The sequence below is a fragment of the Uloborus diversus genome, chromosome 2 (genome assembly GCF_026930045.1).
Source record: "Uloborus diversus isolate 005 chromosome 2, Udiv.v.3.1, whole genome shotgun sequence".
NCBI classification, from domain to species: domain Eukaryota; kingdom Metazoa; phylum Arthropoda; class Arachnida; order Araneae; family Uloboridae; genus Uloborus; species Uloborus diversus.
The window spans coordinates 129,234,768-129,248,769 of NC_072732.1; the positions used below are offsets into that span (position 1 = coordinate 129,234,768).

General features: G+C 34.3%; 1 protein-coding gene across 1 annotated transcript in view; it reads left to right on the forward strand.

The window, feature by feature from the left end:
• Positions 1–14,002, forward strand: part of LOC129217333 (dnaJ homolog subfamily A member 1-like) — a 43,686-nt gene continuing 29,684 nt past the window's right edge. The window contains exon 1 of the mRNA XM_054851615.1: positions 1–158. The gene's annotated coding sequence lies outside the window, so the exon portion shown is untranslated. The remainder of the gene's footprint in view (positions 159–14,002) is intronic.

Genomic DNA, 14,002 nt, shown 5'->3' on the forward strand with positions numbered 1-14,002 from the left:
CCTCCAGTGAGAAGTGAGAAGTAGGGCCTTGTGATATTAATCCAGAAACTTCCACTCGTTTCTCATCATTCATTGCTGTTGCTATATCAAATCTTTTGTTTCAGATACTTGCATTTGAACTGTTATCAAATTCTTCGTTGAAAACGGAGAAAAGAAACGTAAGTTTTACCACAGTATTTTTGCTGTTTCTCAATTTGTTTTTCCTTTTAAATAGTTATTTCAGCGTTGAAGTATTAATCGATAACAATTTTTCTGAAATTAATGGACGACGGTGGTAGCTCTACTAAGTTCGCAAAAAAGACAATTTTGTTAATGGCCATTTGAAAAAATCTAGATGAATTTCTTCACAAAGATCAACTTGGTTTTGGCGATTGATTTCTAAAGGCATTCACTGATGCCCACTTAAGTAAATTATCACCATCGATTTTTTTTCTTAGATCGTGAAGTTTATTATTTCTATATTGTTTTTTAAATTATGTTTTAGTTATTTTTCTTTCTTTAATTTTGCAGTGATTTATATTGATCTGCACGTATAATGGTTTGAAAAAGTCGCGTCAAAATACATTAGTTTCAGAAAATCTTAGATTCTCAAACAACTTGGCTGCTACAAACGAACCGTTAATTCAATTCTAAAGCATTTGCATGATCCGTCACCGTAATTCCTTAACAAATAAATAATGCATTATATCAGAGCAGTACCTTTACGTATCAGCTGTAAGAAAAAAAAAATCAGTGAATGAAAACTCATGTTTTCCTGTAAGGTGTCTGTCTTGACTAGCATTTTTTTTGTTTTTTGGTTTGAAATCAGCTTTCTGTTTGATCAGCTGAAAGAACATCTAACTTTTTCTGAAACTATCATTATTCAGTATTATACTTTAAATTTCTAAAACTTACATATGATAATAATTATTGGGGTGACATTGAAAATAATGTCAGTTAAATGGCTGTTAATATACTTTATTTTTTTAGTTGTCTGAATTATAAAACTAATGTCTGAAAATTTGTTTAGAACTTGTGTAAGCCCTGCTTTATTTATTAAAGGAATAAAAATGAAAAGTTGTGATTTATGTCTAAAATTAACTGCTCATTTATTACTTGTTGGCTGCAAACCCAGAGATATCCGCAAGCAGTGTAAATGTTGCCCAATTGGCTCATCCTGTGATTTCTATGCATATTACCCAATGATACATGCAAGAGTTCAAATCAAGGCATTGTGATGGTGCCTATTATAATTTTACAGGCATCAAGCAACAAAACAAACAACCACAGATCAAAATTTTTAGGGCGTCTCGTTTAAACGTTGAGGAAGTTCTAAGAGGGGTACGGTGCATCCTAACTGCTCGAAATTATATCGCAATTTGGGGTTGGAAATGCTTTTCTGAAGCAGTGATCTACTCTGAAGCACAATAAAGAAAAGCGACTGAAAGTGAAAAATCGAGATCCAGATCTGCCCATCTTCAGACCCTACAGTGCAGAGGGGCCCCACGTCTTTAAAGGGCCTAACGGACCAAGAAAGTGAAAAAAAAAACTAACACTAAGTCTTATTAATGTTGCAAATATTCACTGCTGCCCTCTGGGGAGGGACCCTACATATTTTGCTGCAGGAGGGGGGGGGGGGGCAAAGTTTATAGATGGGCCTGGAAAAATCTTTTAAATAACAGGTCATTCCGTGTCAGACCAACGCACTGATTTACCTCACCTTCTCAGATTTTGATGAAATTTAGTATAGAGGTTGTATTTTATATAGACATAGATAAATGTAATTTTTTTTTTTTTTTTTTTGAAAAATACGAAACAGTTTTGAAGATGCAGCGCTGTGAAAGTACCAAAAATAGATCGACATGTGAATGGACTAAATTTTCAAAATGACCAAGAATTTTTGCTAATTAAGATAAAGAGCTCAAAGAAGTGTCATTTGAAAGCCTTTGTAATGACCTTTCCAATGATATGCAACATGATTAGGTCTAAAAAAAAATTATTTTACTTAAATTTAAATTAAATTTTAAATTTCTCAAAATGAGCCACCTTAATTATCTTCAAAATGTTTTTGAAAAATGTTTATATATTACTGAAATGACTGTAGAAGTTTCAAAATAGGATCACAATGGGTTCATGCTGAAATATTTCATTAAATATAGCATTGTTGGATCTAAAACACTATCATCACATTATACAGCATGTTTGAAGTAGAGGAAGACATTTATCCAAGACATGCTTCATTTTATTTTAGTTGGATAATGTCTAGGCTTGCCAGATTTCTGAAATGTTCAACCGGGACACCAGAACCCCAGTGTCGCTGGTATTCAAAACGGTTTGGCAAAACAAAACCCTTGGCTAGTTTTTAGTGTTTTTTAGAGCATATTTCATTCTCAATAATGTGAATGAATAGCTACTTATTATAAACCAAAACCACGCATATAATTTCCAAAATTTTATTTCTTACACGTTATTATTTATAAGTTACTTTAGTTAGAAAAAACACTGAATGAGGTGTAAAAGTTTGAACAATTTTTACATTAGCTAGAACTTTTTTCGGTTTTGATTTTGTTAAGATCTCAACAAACGCTAATCCAGTACTAGTTTTATTTGTTAAAGAGACAAAGGATCAAAAAATTACCTTAAATAATTCTTCACCATTAATCATTTTCAATCTTTTTTGTCACCTTTTCTCAGATTTATCTTTTTCCGGCACGCAAAGTAAACCGGCTGGGACATCGGTATTTTGTCTGAAAACTGGGACCGTCCTGGTCAATATGTGTTAGTGAAATGGAGGAGGGGGGGGATACTTTTATTTTCCTGAAATTTAGTGTTTTTTAATTTGTCGTATCTTTATGCTAAATTTGGGTATAAGTTTGAAAGTGGAATTACTCTTATGTTTTTAAGCTACTGGTATTAGATAATCACATTCTCAATGACTATCTTCATGAAATACACCGCCAGACATCGACTACCTTCATGTTTTCACAGGGATTTTTCACAGGATTCTTCCAGGATTTTTCACGGGGTCCGTTTTTTGTGAAAAATCAAATAATTTTGTGAAAAATCAAAAAATTTCGCAAAAAAAAAAAAAAAAAAATTTTGTTAAAACGAAATTTTAGAATTTAGAGATGGCACAAACTGCATCAATTAAACTTAAAGTTGAGTGTTTCCCTCTTCTACGTCGAAAAAATCATTCTGGATTTTTTTTCTGATATTTGGCGGGGGGGGGGGGCATCGCTCTTTCAAGTATCAATATTTATCTACCATTCTACATTATGTTAAATTATACTAGATATATTTCTGTACAGTACTTAAAATAATTGTAACAAAAATATAAATAAATAAAATAAAATTCAGAATAGGGTTCAGCATTCAACTTTTTGACCCAAGACTCTTAAAAAGCACAGAATTTCGTTCAAAACTTATAAATTCCGTGATTTTAACAAAAATAAAAAGATATTTCAATTGTTTACCTCTTAACAAATCGTAATAATCATTAAAAATTCGAAAAATCGGATTCCCATAGCGGATGCAAAGAGATCGCAATTCTCAAAGTGAAGGCATCAGAAGTATAAAAACGGCTTGTAAAAGAAATATTTTTGATAAAATTATTTTAAAATTGCATTTTAGAGTCCTATGATAAACATATCATTAATATCTGTGGACACAGTTTACCCAAAAAATAAAATAAAATAAACCATCTACATACTTGCCAACTCTACTGTTTTTAACGGGAGACTCCCGTTTTTTACTTCCATCTCCCGATTTCCCGTTTTTTACTTCCATCTCCCGATTTCCCGTTTTTTACGATATTCACCCGTTTTTGCAATTTTTTCAGTCAATCATCAAAACTTTTCACTTTCTTCTCAATAGATGGCGCCCTTTTCTAATCTACCAATGTCAGGGAATAAGAATTTTGCAAATTAATAACTCATTTAATAAAAATTAATTTTTTAGAAGCTTTCCACATTGCATGTTCAACGAAGCACGTGCTTTGCCGAAAATTGCAGCAGATTTCAATCCTTTTGCATCTTGAAATTATTTTAATTATTTTGAATGTTTGAAGTTATTTTGACATGTGCGACCCTATACCTACTTATTTTATATTGTATTTTCATCATATATTGATTTTTGTAGCTACTTTTCTGGTAGAGACTGAAGTATGTACGAAACTTTAAGCTAATTCACTCATTATTTAGTTTTTCCTTAACAGTATATTTTTCTTGCTACTACCAATTTGTCTTACATCTGCAAAAAGTCCCCATTTCACTTTAAATTTAGTATTTATGTTATTTATAAGCATAATTTAAAAATTCTGTAGCAAGGATATGTCGATGGTGAATCACCTATATACCTCTAGTAAAATCTCCTGTTTTTTTCCCTTCCAAGGTTGGCAAGTATGCATCTATTTAGCATTTTAATTTTTGTCTCATAACAGAAAATGGAATTTTGCTTTAAAAACTTGAAATGAGAGTTCTGACAGAAATAAAGAGACTTTTCATTTATTTGAATCCTAATAAAGCGAAGTTAGCTTGAAAAAAGAACAAAATATGATTCTCATATCGGATGTTAAAAGATTGCATTTTTCAAAATGTAGACATCCAAAGAAAAAAGCAACGGTAATTAAAAGAGTTTATTTAAAGTTAATCATCCTTGTTAGGATCGAAAAATCAAAGACCATATAATTTTCTCCCAAAATAACAATTAAACATCGCACCGCACCTTAAAAACGCAAATATTGACAAGCTGGCAAAATGATGAGAATATTTTCTAATCAAGTCATTATAAAGGTTCAAAGCCAGACGCTAAGTCGTGATAATTTTAAAGTTGGTAACACTATCTGAAGCGATCATATTTTTCCCTCACCCTTACTATCCCTTTGCAGTTCTATTTCGCTGATATATATTATTATTGTTTATTAAATCATGAGCGGGGGGGGGGGGGGGAGTGCTTACCAATGCCTTTTCAGAAAAGTTTACAAAAACACCGCTGCTAATTAGCTGTGATTAAAACAAACAACCATTATATTTATTTGGAAGTAGCAATTATTTATCGCTTGCAGGAGCATCCCAAGAGTGCCGTTTTTTTTTTTTTTTTTCAAAATTAGCCGATTTTGTATAAGCTGATCCCTCTAATTTGACTTTAAAAAAGGTTCCAAAAATTATCGGTTTATACACAGAAATATGCGTTATTTTGCTTTCAGATTTGCTCTTTCAATAAACAATTTGACAGATCCGATCTTGTTTATCAGCATTTTGTGAAGGGTCCATTTTGTTTGATTGGGATTTTGTGAAAGGTCCGTTTTGTCTGATCGGGATTTTGTGAAAGGTCCGTTTTGGTTGATCGGATTTTTGTGAAGGGTCCGTTAACGGACTCAAATATCCTCTGACCAGACCCCTGGAGTTCTACTCTGACCTGCTAGTATGCAAGGTTTAGTCTTAATATTCCCTAATGTTTGTATGCACATACAACCTTTTACTCCTGGTAGTATTCAGCTTATTTCATCTCATTCATAGAAGATCTGTAAGTTTCCTGCAATTGTAATTGGAAGATTTTCCCCTAGTTTTAAGGATAGGGTACCTTTATCTTGTAGGAGTGTGTCCCCCCCCCCCCCCTCAATTTCCTAACCATGTAAATAGGAGTTTTGAAAGGTTATATTTTGCATACTCTGTGACTCAGGTCTCATTATTTTTTTTTAACACCAGGAGTAAAATCAGAAAATTAAATTTTTAGAATCTTAAAGTGTTTCCCCATTTGTTTCATTCTCGCTCTCTGAATGTATTTTATGCTTGTAAAAGGTTTACATTTCAATGCAAAACTAATCTTTTTTGATATTATTTGATCTTAATTTTTTGATTTGCTTTTAGCAATTGGGGATTCTCCCAAATTTTTGTTTTGAAGCACTTAATATTTCAACGGCTTCAGAGTTCTTGGGAGTAAAATTTTGATCCAAATCTTTGGAGCCTGTAATACTTTCAGCTTATTGAACTGTACAGTAGGGTTGAGTGAAAAAAACGAAATTGAGAAATATGTTTAGCCTGTATGTGGAAAAGTTGTCTCTTTCCAAGCCTATTTATCAAACAAAATTTCAGCTAAATCAAACATTATCTGTAGCTGCCCATTTGTGGTTCAATTTTAAGTATTTAGCCTCATTTTTCACTAAACTCACGAAAATGAGCTGATAAAATATAATTATTTACCATTTAAATCTATGAATGGTTGAACTCTTGAGAACTAAAAACTTAATGTATAGTTAGTTGAATGACCTAGGTAATTACAAAATGGCCTTCAAATGTGCATCAAGAGCACGCATCGCATATGCTGTCTCGGCTCTGGTTTGTCCTTTCATTGCGTTTACCGCTATCAACTAGGTTCTTTGTTCTAATTTGTTGTCTTTTTTTATTTAAAATGTTCTATTTAGCTTGAATTATTTCAAACTATTATGTTAGATCTTCAAATGTAAATGAAAGGACTGTTTTTACATATAAACAGTTCGAAAAGAAAAAAACACACACAATTAGAAGTCAAGATTTTTCTTTACCAAAGTAAATGAGACAAGCGTCAAGCAGCTGAATTCCATTGAAATATAATAATCTTGAATTCTTAAACATAGTTACCGAGTTCAGCCCTTCATCCCCTTTAAGGCTCTTGAGGGCTCAGGCAGCTCTCTCACGCGTTTTGTATTGTTGGCCAGAATTGACCAGTACAATGTTTTCTTGACGTTACTCTATTCCGTTCTATAAGTTATTCTATTATACTGTAAAAGTATTCACTTCCAATAATACACGATGAATTAGGTTTTATTTTATAGCGTATGTATAATATAATAACATAATCTGTTGAAACTTTCAAGTTCTCTGATGGGCATTTTCTTGAAATATATAACTAAAAAGATCTATTAGCGGTCGTTAGCTTTCTGCAATGACTGTATTCTTTCTTAACTCTGAATTATTACTTCAAATGTAAATGAAGACATTGTTTTTACGTGTAAACAATACTTGAAAGGAAAAAAAAAAAGATTTCAGTAATTCTTTCCATTTATTATTTTTTAAATTAAATATCTGAAGTATTTCTTCTTTTTTTTTGCTTGTGAGATTAATTACTAACGTTTGTGCCCTACTAAGTGCTTTATTCCTGGCCAATTTGATGCTTTCCATTGACACCCAAGCAGTTTCAAAAATTGTTCGTATCCCAGACCGTAGGATTGTTCATGTGTGTGTGCGGGGAAATGGGGGGGGGTCAATTTTCAGCATGATTCTCTTCTTAATGTGGTAGTCTGGAAGTCTGTATCTGGTCCCGGTCTGATATATCATCCTCAATTATTATAAATGCTGCTTTAAAAGATATGGGAATAACTAACCAAGAAGATTAAGTCAAGGTAGTCGATCGTAGCAAAATCATAAGGTAAATAAGAAAAAAGAAACATTGACTTGAAAAGAAAAATGAAGAATAACTCTTCAGCAGAATATGATATACTTTGACGGTCGAATAGGCAATACTTTGATTCAAATTGAGGACTGAAAAAATAAAGCTTAAAAAACAATATAAGATCAAATTTTTTTACAGCATCATGCTTTGATACTAGTTACTATTGTAACCTGTATCAAAGTATGATGTACCGTACCCTCCTGTGTCTGGTAGCTCTCATAAGATTAAGATAGGCATAACAGCATTTTGAAAGAAAACTATTGATGTTTCTAAGTTACAAGCTATGGGTTAAGTGCAAACAGTGATTAATACATATTTTTTGAAAAGGGAAGTAATAAGGAAAATTGAGATTTATATTGGTCGTTCATTGCAATGGTTTATTTGTTAGTTACATACAAATGAATTACCATTACGCCAAATACTATAACATAAGGGTGGAAAAACAGCTGGGATAAAGGATACTGATTAGAAATTTGGGACAAACTAGAATAATGTGGAAAGCTGACTGTGGTAAACCTTGTACAGATCAATGGTATGTCTACAAAATATGGAATATAATTTCGAATGGAAATATTTCAATCAGTTTGTTAAAAAAGAATACAGTCATTGCAGAAGGCTAACGAAAGCTATTAGATCTTTTCGGTTACATATTTCAAGAAAATGCCCATCTGAAAACATGAAAGTTTCAATAGATTATGTTATTAGAGTATACTCAATTATATTAAACCTAACTCATCACGTACTATCGGAAGTGAATACTTTTACAGTTTAATAGATAACGTATCTATCTCATTTACTTTGGTGAAGAAAAATCTTGACTTGTAATTGTATTTTTTTTTTCAAACTGTTTATGTGTAAAATCAGCCTTTTCATTTACATTTGAAGTGATAACATAATAGTTTGAATTTAAATAGAACATTTTAAATAAGAAAGACAAAGTAGAACAATGACCCTAGTTGATAGCGGTGAACTCAAAGAAAGGACAAACCAGAGCTGAGACAGCACATGCGATGTGCGCTCTTAATGCACATTTGAAGGCCATTTTGCAATTACCAAGGTCGTTCCACTAACTATACATTAGGTATTTACTTCTCTAGAAATTAATTTCAACCATTCGTAGATTCAAATTTGAGATAATTATATTTTATCAGCTGATTTTCGCAAGTTTGGTGAAAAATGAGGCTAAATTCTTGAAATTGAACCTCAAATGGGCAGCTAAGGATATTGTTTGATTTAACTGAAATTTTGTATGATAAATAGGCTTGGTAAGAGGCAACTTTTCCACATACATGCTAAACATGTTTCTCAATTTCGTTATTTTCACTCCACTCTACTGTACAGCCTTTCTCTGTCATCCAGTTAGAAGCATATATCTCTTACTGTGTTATCTTCATTTTAAAGTAGTTTAAAACACTGCATAGTCAAATATCTTCAATCATCCAATTTTAAAATTTAACATAAATTTACATCATACCCAATTTTGATAACCACTTGATATACCAAGACAATTTTTAATGTTACAAAATGTATTAAATTTTGGGCACATACAAATGAATTAGAATGTAAAACTAAAATTACAATTTCCTTTCTCTCATAATATGTCTCAAACTCGGCATATTCATTATTTCCTTGGTTAGTTTCAATGAAAGATATATGTGGTTCAAAGCTAATCAGATTGGATACTGAGCTTGAAACAAAGAGGTTTTATTCTTTACAAAATATATCTAGACATGCTCCTTTTTTGTCAAGATTTTTCGAGTACAAATCATGTCCAGATGCGTACAATTTTGGACACTTTTGCTCAGTAATGCCTATTATAAATTTAACAACATACACTGGTGTGCAAAAATTAAGGACAAAGTCGAAAAATTAGCATATCAGCTGAACGAAGAGGCAGAGCCGACAGAAAGACCAATCGGGAGATTAAGGTGATGTACGGTAGCACATGCGCAGATATGCAGGTAGACATAATGGGGGAGTGTCTGAGTAGTATAAAGCATGTTGTCGGTGTAAGATCAGTATTTCTGGCAAAGAGATTGCGTGCCGTATAGTAGTTAAAATCACACCGAGTTGCTGCCTCAGCGAGAAATAGCGAATAATCAATCTGTTAAACATCTGGATGCTTTTACCCAAGGTCGAATCATATTGTCTTACAGGCCAGAAGAAACTGTTGGGCTAAATGCCTTTATTTTTGGTTCTTGAAGGATTTCACCAATATTGTTTTAAAAAAAAACATTTTGTGACTTACCTTTTGCCATTCCGAGAGAAAACCTTGCGCGGGGAATCCCATCCACCTGCCACCAACACTCAAATGTCCGAGTTTGAATCGGAAGTGTTCGGAAAAACATGTGGCACGCTATGATTGGTTGCCGTCATTCGGCAGATGTCGGTAAACTTCCGAAAGAGCACGTGTCGATGACGTGATGAAATCATGTTGAGGTGTTAAGTGCTGAATGCCAAATTAAATAAGAATTGTGCAACCTGCAAGCTGTGTGATTACAGAGTAGTGTTGTTCTGGCAATATGCAAATAATGTAACGTCACATTGTTTCGAGAAAGGCCGAATCTGGCTATAAATACGCAGACCGGCCGTAGCTCGATCGCTTGGCTACTTTTTCTTCTACTCGTCTCCTCGTCTTGTGTTGTCTGTGTTTTGTGAACGTGTTCGTCAAATGTCATCATAAATTTTCGCTACTGGCCTCTTGGGTGAGGTCTGGTCTTTCTTGAAAAAGCACTGCTGATGTCTTAAGTTTGGAAACCGCGTGTTGTGATGACGTCTACCAAAGTGAAAAGGTATAGTTTTCCCTGATGGGGGTTATTTGTTCTCCGGTGAAAGAAGATCGTGTCCATCCTTGGTATGCCTTTTCCTTGATGTGGTGAACTGTTGCTCACGCGGTACGAACTGACCTGCCTGCAATTCGTGGAAATTGCCATGCCGTCCAACGACCGGTGAGGCGTCACCATGGAACATCAATAGGACCTTTTGATCCATGCATGGACTTATTGTAAGATCTCTTTTTTTAATTTTTCTTCTGGGAACAAATCATTGTGTTGTAATCATTTTTCAATATGTGTCAAATAAATGTTTTTCAGTGTAAAGAATGATTCATGTTTTAGTTTCTTCGGGCAGACCACTACCTCAAATTTTTAGTTGGAAATGAGTTGCCTAATTTTCAGCTTAGCTGTAGGCCATTAACCTCAAATTATATCCAACAGAAACAGGCGGCAGACAGCGGGAGAAATCGCTAGACACACAGACGACCAATATCGCGTTTTATTGTGGCCAGAAGACTGCACGGTGGTGGTCTGTTTGCACAACGCCCTATACGGTGTGCAACGCATGCCCATCGGAGAAGGCGTTCTCTGTGGTGCCGGGAACACCGGAATTGGAGAGACAATGAATGGGGACGAGTACTCTTGATAGATGAGAGCAGATTCATTCTGGGTAGCGATTCTCATCGCATACTCAGCTGGAGAGAGCGGGGAAGCCGCAATCATCCCTCGAACATCATTGAAAGGGACAGGTATGGAGGTTGCGGTGTTCTCGTTTGGGGAGGCATCATGCTTGGTAGTCGTACAGCCCTTCACATCTTCGACGCAGGTTCGGTCAACGGGACCCGTTATTGTAACGAGATTCTTCTTCCATATGTGCGTCTTTTTAGAGGCGCTATGGGTCCGTAGTTATTTTTCATGGATGACAATGCACCATGTCATCGCATAGTAGCTGCCGAACAGCTGTTAGAATGTGAGGATATTGAACGTATAGATTGGCTGGCACGATCTCTGGATCTCATTCCCATCGAGCATGTATGGGATTTTCTAGGCAGACGCTTCTTCGGCGCAGCGGGAGCTTCGATTGGCACTGCAAGACGAATGGGCAGCAATGCTTCAACAACTCATTGACACCCTCACTCTCAGCATGGGCAGACGCTGTGAAACCTGCCTAGCAGTCGGGGGAGATCATATCCCCTACTAAAGACCGGATGTTTCTTGCTGGACACTAGTGGTGCGACATCGATGTTGGAAATTAAAACATTGGTGGTATTGATACATCGACCAAAAAACATCGATATTTTAAAACATCGATCTTTTTGTCAATATTTAACATACATTTTTTAGCATACTACACTACAAACTTACATAGATGATAATCTCTAACAAATGTTTCTTAATGGATCAGGGAATTCTTTTGGCATTGCGTCTAATTTAAGCAATACAAAAGAATACGAACCCCACGAATATATTGAAACTACTGAACTGCAAATCATAAATACAATTTAATAGGAATAATTTCGCAACATCTTGGTACTATGTTAAGACAAAAAATAATAATAAGACATGCAACAATTAATACGAACTAGTTAAATCTGTGAAAAAATATATCATAGCACTTACCGTCAATTGTATGATGAGAAAGAGTTATGCAAATTATATTAAAAGTACAAAATTAATTCTGACAATTATTATTAAGAGCAAGAAATATGTTTTGAACTGTTAGTGCAATATAATTAAACACAAATTGTGAGTAATTCAGGGACGGCTTGTTGAGGGTAGACTCAGTGGCGGATACAACTGAGGGGGTCAAGTGGGTCATAACCCCCCCCCCCCCCAACCTGCAACAGTATTTGAATGTTTGCTCGGAAAAATTAAAAACTTGATTAAAACCGTAAGAAGTGTATACAAGGAGGACAGGGAAATCATGGAAGTCATGACCTCCTCCTCTCGTCAAAATCTGCGGCAATACTTTGTAATCTGTTTCAAGCTTCATTGCATTTGAGTAGTGAAAATGACTACTTGAAAAAAAAAAAAAAAGCCGGACCGAAATCATAATAAATAGTGAATAGTTCTCGATTTTTTTTTGGGGGGGGGAGGTATTAACTGTCACTTTTCTATTTATAGCATATGTATTTAAAATATGTAGACAGTAAAGATAGCTTTTCTTGAGACAGTTAGTCTGCAGCGCTGAGTTCAGGAGCTAGTATAATGAAAAGTAATAAAGAAGTGTCTGACGCCCGTTTGCTTTTTATAAGCAACAAATTTAATCAATGATAGTTTTTGTGAAACTATATCCAAAGCTTCAGGCATCACTTCAATCGATAAAACATTTTAGTCAGTAAATATTTTTTTTTCTGTAAGTGTCTATATATTAGAATTTCTTTCTGTTGTAATTTTTAGATTGTTCAATTTTTAGTCGTGCTGAGTTTTTTTTAAAAAGTGCTGTAAATAGTTTTAGTTTATATCAGTGTTTAGGATTTATTATCGTGCAAGAAATGTAAACTTTGAGTGTCGTGTTAGCGCAAAACCTCATTATACATAAGTTCTCGCAGAGGTGCCCACATAGATAATGGCGGATACAAAAAGAGGGTCATAGGGGTCATGACCCCCCCCCCTCCCCCCAAAAAAAGTCGACAATATTATCTGTTCGCATTGTATTCAAACACTTTATGGACAAAATGTAAGTGATTTCAGTTTTTGGATTATTTTTAAAAGTAAATACTTGAAATACTACTACTTTTAATTGTTTATAAAATTTATTCGTGAGGTTTTTGTCCAATTCGGTGCCATATCCCTGACCAATGTGATATTTTTTAAACACCTAAGCAGTTTCAGAAATTTTTTCTTACAAAAACCATAAGTTTATTCATGGAAAAAGGGGTAAGGGTCGCTCTTTAGCATGAGCCCCCCTAAAATGTAAGTCTGTATCCGCTCTTGGGTAGACAATAAGTAACACCCAATATTTGGTGTTTAAGCGAATTTCTCTTTTCGCTGACTATTCCACCAAACAGAGAAAAAACAAAAGTCGCCATCACTATCAAATACTTCGACACAACTTTTAACAGTTCTGATCTTGTACAGTAATAATATTCACCATAGTAATGTATAGGATTCTCCTTTAGTTTAAGAATTGGAGTCTTAGAATCGACTGCAAGTTCTGGCAACAGACTACCAGTGTCGAGTTCTTTCAATAGCTTGGACCTCTTCCTCACCCTCCAGTTATATTTTACCATCATGTAGTGATCTTCCCAAAAATCATCCTTTACACAGCAAAATCGTTATTTTTAAATGTGCGCAAATAAATGACATTTTTGGAGCAATTCCATACGTAAAACTTAATTACCTAGCGAGGAAATTGGAGCAAATTTTACTAGAATTTTTAATTATAGTACAAAAACATCGAAAGTAAAACATCGATGTTTTAACAAAAACATCGATGTTTCTAAAACATCGACATCGATGTCGCACCCCTACTGGACACCCATCACAGGGATGTTTCGGCCTTCAGTCACATTGCGCTCCATGCTACTTTTTCAATAAAGCTTCTTTTTATCCCTCTGATTTCTCTTTTAGTAAGTGTTGCTTACATTACACATGTCCTTACGTATTGGGGATCTTACGGTATTAAATGTGTTGATTTGGAAAGCTTTTGTACAAAGTTATACTTGAAAAAAACCACCTCGTCCTTAATTTTTGCACACCAGTGTATGCCTAACAAAATTTTTAATCTAATTACACTTTTCATCATTTTTTTTTAAAATCTTGTGTTTGACTTAATTATTGTTAAGCCGAAAACTTTCTTTCAGGGTTGGCAAAACCCG